Source organism: Plectropomus leopardus, chromosome 24 (assembly GCF_008729295.1).
Source record: "Plectropomus leopardus isolate mb chromosome 24, YSFRI_Pleo_2.0, whole genome shotgun sequence".
In the NCBI taxonomy this organism is placed as follows: domain Eukaryota; kingdom Metazoa; phylum Chordata; class Actinopteri; order Perciformes; family Serranidae; genus Plectropomus; species Plectropomus leopardus.
Genome location: NC_056486.1, coordinates 6,895,731 through 6,910,244, shown reverse-complemented (window position 1 = coordinate 6,910,244; position 14,514 = coordinate 6,895,731). Strand labels below are relative to the sequence as shown.

The window sequence follows — 14,514 nt, the reverse complement described above, 5'->3', positions numbered from 1 at the left end:
TTGTGAAGATGAACCTCACAAAGTTAATTGCCAGATGTGACAAAGGAAACTGGCAAAGCACAAATTTACAATAAGCTTGGTAAATTACCCGAAAACTGTAAGTAACTGCTCAGCCTTCTTGCAAAGTGTTTTTTTTTTTTAACTCTAGCTATAATGTCTAACGTTACTGCACTAAAAAAGTGACAAACTGAAGACTTATTTCCTCGTCTCTCATAGCTGTAGCTTTGATTAATCACTATTATAGCTATTTCTCATTTTTAAAAAATGGTAAAGCCCTAGAAATTTAAAACAGAGAGTAATAATTGTACTCTTTGCCTTGGTTTTCCCTTCCGAATAAGTTTGTCTTTTGGGAGTTTGTTTGAATTCTGCCTTGTTATCTTCCTCATGTGTCTTGCTCATTTTTGTGATGTCACCACACTCTAAGATCTCAGCTACATGTTACAAATCAATCAAAACACTGGACAAACCTGCAGAAAAAAGACTCTAATGGCACTAAAACAAGAATCACCCTTTAATTAAACTAGTTAATCATGCTAATGGCATTGTTTAAGTGGAAAAACATGTAAGTGGACAAGAGCCACAAGTAGGAACTGCAGTTTCTCAGTAGCAAGAGCATTTGTAATCACAATATTAGCCTCCAGTTCTCTTAAACTTTTGATGTTTTAACTTCCAGAGGAAAAAATTAAAATGTTTTATTATATTGATGACATGTAATTCTATTCTCACTGACACTTTTTTTGGCAAATCCCGATATATGACATTTTTATGCTTTTACTTAACTGTCATTATGAGGCATCACATGCATCCCTTTGTCAGTTTTACTGTCTCACAGTCCGGATAAGGACAGCTGATCTGGGTTCAGCCGCAGCAGGCAGAAGGTAATCAGCGATGTAAATGCCCCTGATAAGCTGCAATCAGGTATCAGCCAGACGACAGCAGCGTAATGCAACTCAACAGCACTGTTATCATCGCAATCAGCTGCAGTCCAAGGGCCAAATTAGAATCGACCCCTGACTCTCCGCTCCGTTCCTTTAAATCATCCTGCCTGTGCGGCTTTCACCTTCTCAAGCCGTAAGAGAGTGGGACAGGTTGTTTGGCTTACTTGGGAACTGACAAAAACTAAAACACAGATGGCACAGTAGGAAGGTAATTTTCATCATTTGAATTGATGCCCTATTTTCACACAAATAAATGTTTTTTTACATTTAATAAAACACAAAAAACACTTTTAAAGCTGTTTTACAACCAAAGCTATTATTCTGAAACCACTTCTCCTGATTTGAATTGTGCACTGTATTAAGGACATTACCACTCTTTGTAGTAAAACTTGAACAATACCAATATATATTTACATAACATAGATTAAAGCAAATCATGTGATGTCAAATTTCAGTCAGAAATGTAAATCACTTCCTCTCCTACACCTTTGTATCTCCTATTCACTTCTCCCCAATCAAAGCCTAAAATGACAAAGCGTAAAAGATCTATCAATGTCCTTTTCAATGTCGTTTTGTCATTGAAATGCTTCTTATGTATAAAATTTAAAATAAAATAAAATCCTCTACTGCATTTATGAAATCTAATTCATTGTCCTCCTTTTGGTCATCCCAGGATGTGTGCCTGGAACACAGCAGCAGGATCGTGGCTATTTTCATTTGGAACAAGCTCGGAAAGAGCCTGAGGGAAGCCATCCACCCCCCTTATGTCCGAACATCCAGCTCATAGCTCACGTCCTGCTGCTGACTTGGCTGTTTTCCAGTAAGGTTTGTGGCATGCTTTTAGCCCCACTAATGTAGCTACCTATGTAGGTTAAAGACCCCCTCGTGGTCGACAAACACACCAGTGCCAGGGGGAGACATCTCAAGGTGAACACAGTGTATGGAGACACTCAGAGGGGACGGCAACAATAAATAGGACAGGAACAACAATGTCAGAGAGACATAATTCACCTGTGATTGATTATTCTGAGCGGCACGGGACAAAGAAAACATTGAATATTGACAAATAGTCTTGAGAAAACATATTGGGTTTTCTCTAAAGAGAATAGCACATCTAGGAAAGCGAATTTTGCTCCCTGAAAGATGGGACCTTCGCCGTTTAATCCCCAGTCCTGTCTGCTGTGCTTAGGAATTTGCAGACCCCTTAATTCCCTAAATGAGCCAAGAAATCGATAGGAAGACTACTGGCCCTTACTCAGTCTAATTATACACATTCATCACTAATCACAGACTTTGGATTTTGATACCGACTGCTGAGACTCTGTTGTACTGTAAGCCAAAGCGACAGCGCAACAGCAATCATCCGTAAAGCAAGACTCAGCAATGTGATATCAGGATAGGAGCAATTTGCAGCTCTGAGGATAAAGATAGAGAAAAGAGAGAGAAAATAACCATGAAACCAAAGGGAGAGAACATGGAGTGGAGGCCGAATGTCTTCCGGATAATCGTGGCACATTTGCGATTGTATGAGACCAGACAGAGCAGAAAAGCACATTTCTTCACACCCTTAAAGACGTTCACAAGAAAATGCTTTAACCGCAGCAATTACTGTGCAGCAGAGAGATGCCGAAATCTGTCTGGACCAATAGAGAGTCGACTTATCGGGCTTTACAAATGAAAATCCACAATGTGATCCTAGGCAGTTCTTGCTCATACCTAGTCACTATGAAGTGCAGACTTATTGTTTTTGAGACTCATTAAGGTGTTTCTCAAGTGATGAGAAATAGCTCAGTCATCAGAAGAAAATGCTGGCATTGTATACTTCTGCAAACAATGAATATATTCTATTTGCATTGTGTCAGTGTTTCTAAAATGACATATATGAGCTTTATTAGCATTGAGAGGTGGAGGGGACGGTGGATGCCGCGTCACCGCCAGACGCCTGTCGAACTGCAGACCACTGTTTGAGAACAAAAAACAAAGCCCGCTGTGTTTCTAAGGTGGGTGTTTTAGAGTGCTCTTGTGCTGTTTTTCCAGCAGCTCATTCGCAACCAAATGTGTTTTCTTTAGCAATTTGTTGCTGTTTTTTCACCTGAGGATAGTGCAATGAAAAACACTTGTTATTTTTACAGAGACATCACTGCAGTTCCTGCCAGGATCATGCAATGAAAAGTCATTGCTGTGTTTCCTGTTGTAATAGGGGCATGAAAAGCATTTTTTCTTTTTTTTTAAAAACGAGATATTTACCACAGCCTTGTCGAAACGTAAAAATTCAATATATCCGCTTCATAATGCACACATTAATGTATCTGTTGTTTGCAGAAATATACAATGCTATTTTTTCTGACAGCTGGGTTGAAAGATATATTCAATGCTGAAATCTGATGATGAATGCTACTGACACTATACAAGGCTTCAAGCTTATGCACTACAATATGATGATGTGAAAGCCAAGGTGCTGCTTTATGTTCTCCTAAAATATGTCCTTTGTCTGGACACACCTACAGACCTAAAAGGTGTTTCGCCAGTGAGTACATTGTGGCCTTGAATGAGAAAGAGCAACACATCAACATGAGAGAAAGAGTACACAAGATATGGCCAATACTAAACTGTCATGATGAATGACATTAAATTTACATAGTGAAACTGAAGTCTGCCTGCTTCTTAAGCAAATAAGAACATTCGAGAAACAGACGGGAAAAAAAAAAACGAGGCAAAACACTTCCCACTTGTCAGGCACTGGAGCAGTTCCCTTCCCTCTAAATCTCCTTATCTCAGCTGAGAGGCAGGGAGAAGGGGGAGAGGGACAAACGGGAAAGGACAGACAGAGCAAAGCAGACAGAGAAACAGAGACAGCAACACATAAAGAGAGGAGGGAGCGGTTCATATTAACAGCAGGGACCGATGGTGGATGAAGTGAGACGATTACAAGGAAAGAGGGATGTTGAAATGGTCACGGTGAAGGAAGGTGAAGATGTAAAAGTCCATGTTGTTACCTTCTTGTTGTCCCTTAGTGCTCTTTCAATATGTGCTAAAACTGCAGTGTGTCAATTATTTGATTTTTTGTTTAAATTAGCGTTCATTTTTTAGGAACATTTTCTTATCTGCTATGATTATGTTGTGTTTGGTTGAGGCACAAAACTACACGATTAATACCAATAAAATACTGTGGTCATGGTTAAAAGCAACCATGGGATAGTAACAGTGATCTCCGAGGGCAAATTCACACATCAATCTACCCCTAACCTACTGTCTGACAGGCTTCCATCAGGAATATGATCTGAAACTGGGGAAAAATTAACAGCATTTGCAACCAATATTACTGCTTTCCTTGAGGTTAGCATGTAGCTACATGTAGCAGTGTACTTGCAGCCAGGGAACAATGTTAAAGCGGCACTTTCCCCCATTACAATTCACTAATAAAAGCTTCTAACCACGATCAAACACGCTCCAGCAGGAATATGATCCAAAATTGGGGAAAAATTAACAACAACTGCAATATAGATTACAGCTTTCTTTGAGGTTAGTATGTAGCTACATGTAGCAGTGTAGGATGTATAATGTAAACACTTGCAGTAGGGTGCCTGGAGCAGATGGCCATATAAAGAAATCTGTCACAAACAGCTTGTCTCAAAGGATACAGAACAGTCTTAAGCCAGAGGTTTTTTGCTTACAGGGATTGTACTTACTACAAACATTTGCCTCATTATTTGAAACTTTTGCCATTTTAAATATGAACATCTGACATTTTAACATTATGACAAAAAATAAGGAAAAGCATAATAGGCCTTTTTTAAGCATTTGACCGACCAATGATGTGATTTTTTTTTTTTTTTTTTCCTGATTAATACGGTCTCTGTGTCACTGTGTTTTGGCATTTTCAAAATTGGACTACTGCACCAAAGCGGTCACAACTTAAGACAAAACAAGGACACATGAATTACATAATTCGTGGGCGACAACACATTTATTATTCATAGGTTTTGGGACGGCTGATCAACCTTTGCTTAAGCTTGAAACTGCCAAAATGTGTATTTGTACAGTTACAAGGGCAAACGTGTTTATGTATCGTTGTGTGCATCAGCATCAACTTCCACTTTATTGTTTGTAAATGTAACTTTGAATATCAGCAGCATTTTTAAGTGATTTAAAAGGATTCCTACAAACTATATAAGGACAGTCAAAACATACTGTCTTTTTTGAGTTGCCACCCATTATCTGAACAGCCAGTTATACTGTTCCATTTGGTGTACATTTAGCACAGAGCTGTGCAGGCCAGACAAGAAGTGAAAATGCCAAATTCTCCCCTGTCCCCTTAAAAGCTCTGGCAAACCTGACCTATTTCGTGGACAGAAAATGTCGACCAGATATTAGCAGACATTCGAGGAAAACAGCGAGAGACGCAGAGACCTCTACTCTCCTTCAGAGCCAAAGCCATGAGAGGCAGTGAGCAATGTGTCTCTCCTGAGGGAATTATGGGAAATGAACCGTTCTAAAGGCCTAGTATATCCAACGGGACACGACTTCAGGCATCGCTGCCAAAGTGTCACAACACTGGCAGGCCACAAAACAGTGACACACACAAACAACGATGCACACAGACTGCACAGAAGCTACAAAAAACATACAAAGAGCATTCACACTGCAGTCTTCTGAAGGGAGAATACAAATGACAAAAAATGTGCAAAATATCCAAAATATATCAAATACAAATGACTTATTTGCAAGATAACTTTGAAGTGACCAAAACTGATGAAAATAGGCTGTAAAACAAAATTTAAATGCTCAATAGCTGACTAAAGGAGCTAACATCGACATGTTTTGCATATATACAGGAAACACATGGCTCTAAACATCATAAATCAAAGCCAGCTGACACTCAGCTGACCACACCGATGGTGATGTTTTCCGGTGACGGCTCCTCTCCCTGCCTTTGCCTGGCGCCGGTGCACTGTTGCCATGGGAGATGTTTATGTAAGCCGTGCCTAATCCTGTTAACTGTTACTGCGGCTGCTGAGCAGCATAAGTGTTCGGCAATGCTGCACTGCAAAAAAAATGTCTATCTTAAGTCCTTTCATTGGGTGCTGAGTTTGATTTATTTCTTGAAACAAGTGAAAAGGGAAAATGGGGAGAGCTCATTTTAGGCTTTGATTGGGGAGAAGTGAATAGGAGATGCAAAGGGGTTTGACATAACATGATTTGCTTTACTAAAGCTATATTATGTAAATATATATTGGTATTGTTCAAGTTATACCACAAAGTAATAAACTTTTAAAACTCAATTTCATCTACAGCAGAGATTTTTTTTCACATGGTTAACACAATCCAGTGATAAATCGTAACTTTAGTGTAGTTGTGTTTAATGTGTGGTTATGTTTAGGCACAAAAACCACTTAGTGATGGTTTAAAAAAGATCATGTTTTGAATAAAACACCTGCTTTAGGTGGCACAATCACAACTGGAAATGCTCTAGATGTCTTGCTAAGAAATGCCCACTTTGGGGAGCACAAATACAGATGGAAACTCCAAAAATGTGTCACTAAAAAACAACCAGTTTTGGCGGTACTATCACTGCCAGAAACTGCGCCATTGTCTTGCTAAAAAAAACACCGGTTTCTGCAACATAATCACGCTTAAAAATACCTCCAGTGTCTTCGTAAACACAACAGCTTTTAGTGGCACAAATACAGATCAAAACGCTGGCAATGACTCGCTGAAAAACAACCAGCTTCTTTAGCACAACTGCTGCTGCAACTGCCATGATGTCTCTGCAAAAACAACTGGTTTTAGTGCCACATTCCCCTGCTGGAAACTCTATCAGTGTTTCCCTTTTTGTTACACAAACATAACTGGAAATGCAGTTTCTCACTTAAAAATAAATGAATTTGGTAGCACAATCACTGCTACACTAGCCAACATCATCCCACTTAAAAACAAGTTTCGGTGGCACAATCTTGCTGAAAACACCACCAATCTCTTCCTAAAAAAACAACCAGATTTGGTGGCACATTCCCAATGGATATGCCGCCGATGTCTCCCAAAAAAAAAAAAAAATGTGCGGCACAATCCTTGCTGGAAACAGCACTGATGTCCTGCTAGCAAACAACAAATATTGGTGGCACAATCTTTGTTGGAAACACCACCCACTCCTGGCTAAAAAATGAGTTTGCATGGCACAATTGCCACTGGAAATGGTGCTGTGGTCTTGCTAAAAAACAACTACTTTTGTTGTTTGCTGGTCTTCGGCACCAGTCTGCAGCTTAGCAGCCATTTCACTTAGATGTCACATCATCCACCATCCCCTCCACCTCCTGATAAAAAAGTCAGCTCATATAAATGTAATCAGAACTACATCACTTGAGTTGATATGAATGTATGAAACACTCAAATCCAAAAAAAACTGTGGGACCATAAACCCCCACCTCACTGCCTTATCTTTAACCTTCACCACTGTCATAAAAATATAATATATATATTTTTTTATGATTATCCTTCACAAAGAGGAGAGTTATTTAGGTATTCCACCATTTTCTGTAGGAGAGGAATGGCAAGGGAGAAGTCTAAGCCTAATTATCCCGATTAAAAAGCAGAGAGTATGAACGAGTCATACAAAAGAGGATTATACAGACATGAAAGAAGACAGAGTGGGAGAGGAACAGAGCAACAGAGAAACGGGAGCGCTCATGTAAAAGCAGACGTGGATGCTGAGAAGTCACATACATGCAGCCTATACGCCTCACAAAGGAGATTGGACAGGGAACCTATGCATCGCTGGTCTCCTCCCCCCATTCACTCCTCTCTTTTGCTCCATTAGCTTTATTACAGTGTCTTGGCTGAGGAATCAGGCTATTGTACAGTTGCTTGATCATGAAGGTCAACAAAAGATCCACTGTGGTTTTCATTCTGTTCTGCAGCGAGTTTTAGGGTTTTCCCAAAGCCATTGGTGGCCCCTGCCGAGGGACTGCACGAGGACGAGCTTTTAGCTGTATCAACTGCAATGAATCTTTGTTGTAATGCCAAAAAGAATCTGTAGTAATCCATTTAGCCACACCAGTGACATTGCTTTGCATATCATAATGTCAGTCAGTGGGTTATTCCATCACTTTGTTAGAAACATACCAAAACAGATATTGAAAGAATTGCCATGAAATTTGATGCAGACATTAATGGTCACCAAAGGATGAAGCCTACTGAAACCAGTGACATTCCAAGTAACCTTGGCTGTTTAAAATGCTGATTTTCAAACACTAACACATGTCTTTTTGTAATGTTTTAAGTTATAGTATTATGTTTTCCTCACCCTAATCAAAAAGCTTTTGTGCCTAAACCTAACCTCACATTAACCACAGTATTGATGAAAGGCAAAAAAAAATGCATATCCACTACATAATAACATAAAAATGTTATATATCTGTGGTTTGCAGAAATGTACAATGTCAACATTTATTCCTGTGATGTGGTTGTTCCATGAGAAATAAACTGATATTGACAAGTAAACGCTCACCTCACTCCCCACCTCTTATTCCAGCTCTGTGCCAGCACTGCACAGCAGCAGGGCCTGTAGCCCATTAAACACAGTTTTGTTCTACTCAGCGCGTCATCATCACTCTGATGCATCTGCTGATCACAGCGCACAGAGGAACATTAAAACACAGGCTCCGGTGGTCACCAGGGGAACACAGGGCCTCGGCCTCATCACATACCTCCTCCCTTCATAACTCCCTGTTCACACCACCTGTCCAGTGATACTGGTACAAGAAAGAGGCGAAAATTCCTGCAGACATATGGATCACTTTGAGATCAATGAACAGAGCCATCGTTTGACCTCATACTCAGAAAAAAATAGAATTTTTCTGAAGGCTTGGTCACTCTATAATCTAATGCTTATTATAATTCTGACAGGACCAGCATGACCTTCAGTATTTCTAATGTTGAAAAAGCCTTTTACCTTCCTGTGGTTTTAAAAATACAATACCATCAGTAAACTGCTATTACACATGCCACGAGCTGAAGAACACTGCATGACTGCAAATTGAACACTCTGCGCCATAAAAAGCAAAACTCAGGACAAATTGCATCTGAATGCCTTCAGCTTGCAGGGGAAGAAAAAAAAGTCACCCTGGTTCAGCACAGCCAACATTTTCTCATTTGCTGTGCAAATGAAAACATGTATATGGATAAGCAGTTTTGTGTTTTGTGGATGAGAGCGATTGTGAAGAGAACCGTCGATTCTTACCAGCCAGCACAGCACAGCAGCTCAGTCATGTATGACGTTTTCAATCGTAGAGATCCATGTAACATCACAACTACACAAACTATCATTCACCCTGTGTCTTGTAGTTTATTGGTGAAGCCTGCAGTATGGTTTACAAAGAAAATAACATTTTGCTTCCTCACCATCCCATCTACTCCCATTAAGGGTCAAAGTGCAATCAACCCTTCTTTGGACCAAGTTGGCTGCTGGCATCTGTCTAATGTCTGGTTTAACACTGACAGACTGGCTGTGCTGGTATTTTTCCTGATGCCAGGAGCCAGGAGCGCAAAACAAGGTTTAAATCTTACACCAAGCTCATTAGAGCAGAGACGAACCAGCGGCAGTCAACCACCGTTTTTGTGCCAGCTCAGCAGGAGCAACAGTGGGGCTGCCATGTTGAGATGGAAGCCATGCCACGCCACGGTGGGAGCTTGGACCAGAGACCCTGGCATGGACATGTAGAAATCTTTAATAAATATACACACTTTTTTTTTACTTTTTAAATTAGCTACCACTGATTAGATAGTATGCACCGAATAATTTTTCAGTGTGCCATACCTTTTTCAGACATTAGCTGTTAATTTGACTATTTTCATGCAAAAACAAAGCAAAAATAAGCTTTTGGGCCCCTTTCAAAAAAAAAGACCAGCGTAAAACCAGCTTAACCTGAGGGGGACTTAAGGATATTCAGATAAAATCCATTCAAACACACCCAAAAAAAGAGAGAAATAGCACCAACTCCAACAGTAGCATGTTGTGTCACCGCAAAAAAGGTGGCAAAACCCAGAACAATTCACATTCTTCGGCTCACCTCAAAAACACATACCCATGATCCATCAGAAGTAAAGAAAACTAGTCTCACCACCTCGTGGTTGTAAGCCTCTGCCAATCAGTCAAGTCTCAGTTAGTTTACATCCATGTCTGTTCAGATTCATATGTAGCCATGACAGTTAACCATACTTAAAATATGGATGTTGTTGCAAATAAGCTACAGATTCTAAGACGTAGATACTTCACATACATCTTCAATCCAGCAGCACAGATGGTCTTTACAATCACCACTGTTATAAGACAAACACCCAACATTAATGTCATCAATTTAGTATTCAACGGAAAATCTGTTCTTGAGTCATGGTGTTGAATTACAGCCAGAAAAGCGTTTTTGCAGAACATTATGATGTCAAAGTGAAGTTGACCTTTTGGATATGAAATGTCATAAGTTTAGTCACAATCAAATCAGTCATTTTAACCAGTTAGACATTTGTGTGCAATTTTGTCATAATTAATATCTAAATTCTTGAGTTACTGCCAAAAAGATGTTTGTGAGGTCACGGTGACCTTGACTTTTTGACCACCATATAATCTGCTCATCCTTGAGTCCAGGTGGACATTTGTGCCAATTTTTTAAAAATTCCCTCAGAGAGTCTCTGAGATATCACGTTCATGAGAGTGAAACTGAAGTAAGGTCATAGTGAACTTTGACCACCAAAATCCAATCAGCTTATCCTTGAGTCCACTTTGATGTTTGGGCCAAATTTGAGGGATTTCCCAAATTTGAGGGATTTGGATTTCCCTCACAATGACCTTTTTCAAAGTCATTATGAGGTCACAATGACTTTGACCTTTTACTACCAAAATCTAACCACTTCATCCTTGAGTCCAAGTCGTTGTTTGGGCCAAATTTTAAGAAAATCCCCCAGAGCGTTTTTGTGCCAAATTCATAAGAATGAAATGGACGTGAGGTCACAGTGACCTTTGCTTTTGATTACCAAAATCTTTCAAAATCTCATTCATACTTGAGTCCAGCTGGACATTTGTCGAGGATTTGAGGAAATTTGAGATATCGTATTCACAAGAATGGGACAGACAGACAACTGCAAACATAACCCCTCTGACCACGGCTGCTGCTCATGCGGAGGCATAAAAATCTTAGTCACACATGATGCAAGGTTTTTGCAGTATAGCCAAAGACTGATTCTCTGTTCTGGTGATAGAGTCTCTAAAAACATCACGTGGACCAAGTTCCAAACTAGTGAAGTATATGATGAGCCAATAACAACTAATGAGGACAGTTTAATCTTGATATCAGCGATTACAGGGATTTGTGGCTGCACTGTACTGAGAACTCAGATCAAAAGCGAATGTCACAAAGAGCTGGTGAGTCAATATCAGGGCCATCCGGCTCAGCTCCCCTCTGTGGGCGATACAGTGCAGTTTGTAGGCAAATGTTCATCTCATACAATTCTCTCAAGCGGGGAAAATAACACTGTACTCTCTAACCACATGTGACTGTGGTGTAAATGTCATTAAACAAATCTGTCAGTGTACGCCTTAACACACCAAGTGAGAATCATGGAGGAGCCTTTTCGGGGACTAGCTGGTGGATCGGAGCAGCATGGAAGCCATACGCGTTAGATCCTCTAATTTAATCATAAGTGCCATTTATTTCCCCATTCATCTTCCGCACAGGGAAACCACTTCTGTGTCGGGAGAAGCTTTTGTGGAGAATCCACTCGGGACAGATCTGCGGTGCATAGTGCAATGCTTCGAAAAGAAAGGAAAACAGGTGATTTGATTGAATCACGACTGATTTCAGGACTACTACAGCTACTGATGTATTCCTCTGAATCCCATTTGTCAGCCATCAAAGCTGCTAAAAAAAGGATTTCCTTTTTTTTGTTTTTGAGCAGACTTTGAAGACATCCGGTCTTATCAAAAGGCAAATATTGTCTAAATAACTGTGCTAAGTGTGCTCTATAGTATAGTATGAATCTTATTCCTGTGTGAGAGTCTTGATATATTTATAGCAGTATGTTTTGTAATGTAATCAGTATATGTGCTTTCCTATGCATTATTTAGGGGAAATAAATATTTATGATTGTCGTGGCACAGTTTTGCCTTTTGCTGCTTGAAGAAATCATGCACATTGCGAATGACCCACATACTGCGAAAAAGAAGTCTCACTGTCTAATATGTGCCTCTCACCTTCTATCACTCTTCATGCATGGACAAACACAAATACGCACGCGCAAACACACACATCACACACATTCTGTGCAGATCAGCAGCGACGCTTGTGTGTTTCCAGGCCTACTGGAGGGTTTGACATTGTATGGCTGAAGAGTGTGTGATATGAGGAGTGACCTGAGTGTGTGGAGGGTAAACGGAGTGACTCCCCGGGGGGGCAGCTTGTTCTCTCCAGCCCTCTTTTAGAGTTCAGACAAGTCCCATGATGCTGAGAGATTAATGAAGCTGCACTGACACTGTGATCCCTACAGGATACGCACACTGTCGCAGGCATACATGCACACACACTATTCATTTCACCTTATGACAGTTTTCATGTACCTGCACTGATAGGAGGTTTACACGATTCAAGGGACAATGAGGGTGGTACGCACACTGTAAGATGTACATTTTCTCACAAGCTAACCTACACTCAATTAGGTTTAGTACGACCTTCAGAAATACAGTTTTCTAAATAAACTTTTCAATGATTTCTTTTCTCCCCTCCGAAATTCCAGCTTCAAGTTGAATTTGACACTTTGAAAACCTGAGGAGATTGGTTTGATTTCTTTCTAAAACATGGCAAAAAGGGCAGTGATCAACTTGGCAAGAAATGTCCCACAAACGGCAAAACATTCGTAAATGACAAGAAAATGATATATTACATGAATACAAATTTGTATTAAAAAAGGGAGATGGTGTGTGTGTGGGGGGGCTTATTAGAAAATATCCAAATAATGGGAGAAAGTCAAGAAAATGACTTTCATAATTAAAATAATTGTATATTTAAAAATATCATAATCATCATATCAGAAAAAATAACAAGGACATTTTCTTGTTTGTTTTTGGTTTTTACTTTTTTTGTGCTTACTTTCAGGTAATCTTCTTGTAACCTTTTTATTAATTGTTTGCTCATTTTTGGCCCATGACTTGTTAAGTTGCTGGTTGCCTTCTCCTCTTGTTTTTGAAAGGAATCAAACCAATTTGCTGAGGTTTCAAAGGGTTAAATAAGGTAACATCTAACGTGGCCTTTTCCTGTGATTTCTGCATTATAACGTAGGTAATGCTTACTGAGTCATCATGCTCAGGATTTAAGTCTTCATCTGAAAAGCTCAGATGAAACAGGCCTGGTTGTGTCTTTCACCACCCTTCCAGCCTGGCAACGATACACGAGAGCTGCACCAGAGCTCGGGAGAGCTGGGAGGATGTCGCATTAACACTTGGACGAATCTCACACCTGCAGTCAGGCCAGCTGTCTTACAAACTGCAATACTGCCTCTATGTGGTCACAAAATGGGATTGCAATTCTGCAACAAGCAAACCCCGCAGCTTGGTTCAAGACATGACACTTGGGCAAAATATTCCCCAAGGATGTATACTATGTAAAATCAGTATACATATTGCTTTAAATTATTTTGGGCCTAAAATTATAGCTTGCCGCAAAGTCAACAACACAATTGCTTGTAAAAAAAAAAAAAAGTTTGCATTGTAAGTTTCTGCAAACCCCCAGTGCATTAAATTTGTACATTATTTTGTAGCGGATTCGATGAAGCTTTACTTTTCCCAGCAACACTGTTGCGGAGGTGTGGTGAGGTTTAAGCACAGAAAGTACTTGACTATGGTTCGGAATAGACCCTGTTTTGGCTTATGCCACCCACATTTGGTGACTCCAACATCAGTAGGAAAATCTGCAAATCTGTGTCGGTGCAAAGAGATTCAATGGCTAAAATAGTACTTAGGAAAAAAGCCGTAATGTGTTAGCGAAAAACACACAGGTACAGTGGCTGAAATGCCACTGAAAAATGCTACTATGTGCCAATAAAATCACCCAAATTCAGTGCCACCAACAAAGCCAAAACACCCAGATTCAGTTAAGAACCGAAACAAAACAAAAAACCCACCCATGTTTGGTGCCGCAAACACCACTGGGAAATACTAAGATGTGCCACTAAAACACCCTAATTTTTTTTGTTTTTTGTTATTATGATTATTTATTTATTTTACTTTGTTTGCATAATCTGGTTCATTTGTGTGTGTATTGGCCTGCATGTTTTTTTTTATTTTGTTTGTATATTTATTTGTCTGTGTGTTTTTTTTTTGTCAGGGTTAAACATTGTGGTTTAAGTGGCTTTGTAACTGATGATCGCCCTTTCCTTTTTTAAATTTAAATAAAAAGAAAAATTTAAAAAATAAGTAATAAAACACCTACGTTCTGTGTATCTGGCAATATTTTTTTCCATTCATCAATAGCATTTCCAAACTTCAGTGCAGCTTTATACTGTCAGTCACAACATTCATATAGCCCTTGACTGAAAG

At 39.7% G+C, this 14,514-nt stretch overlaps 1 protein-coding gene across 1 annotated transcript in view; it reads right to left on the bottom strand.

Annotated features, from left to right (window-relative positions):
• Positions 1-14,514, bottom strand: part of LOC121962733 (cyclin-Y-like protein 1) — a 29,920-nt gene that overhangs the window by 2,306 nt on the left and 13,100 nt on the right. The gene's annotated exons all lie outside the window — the stretch shown is intronic.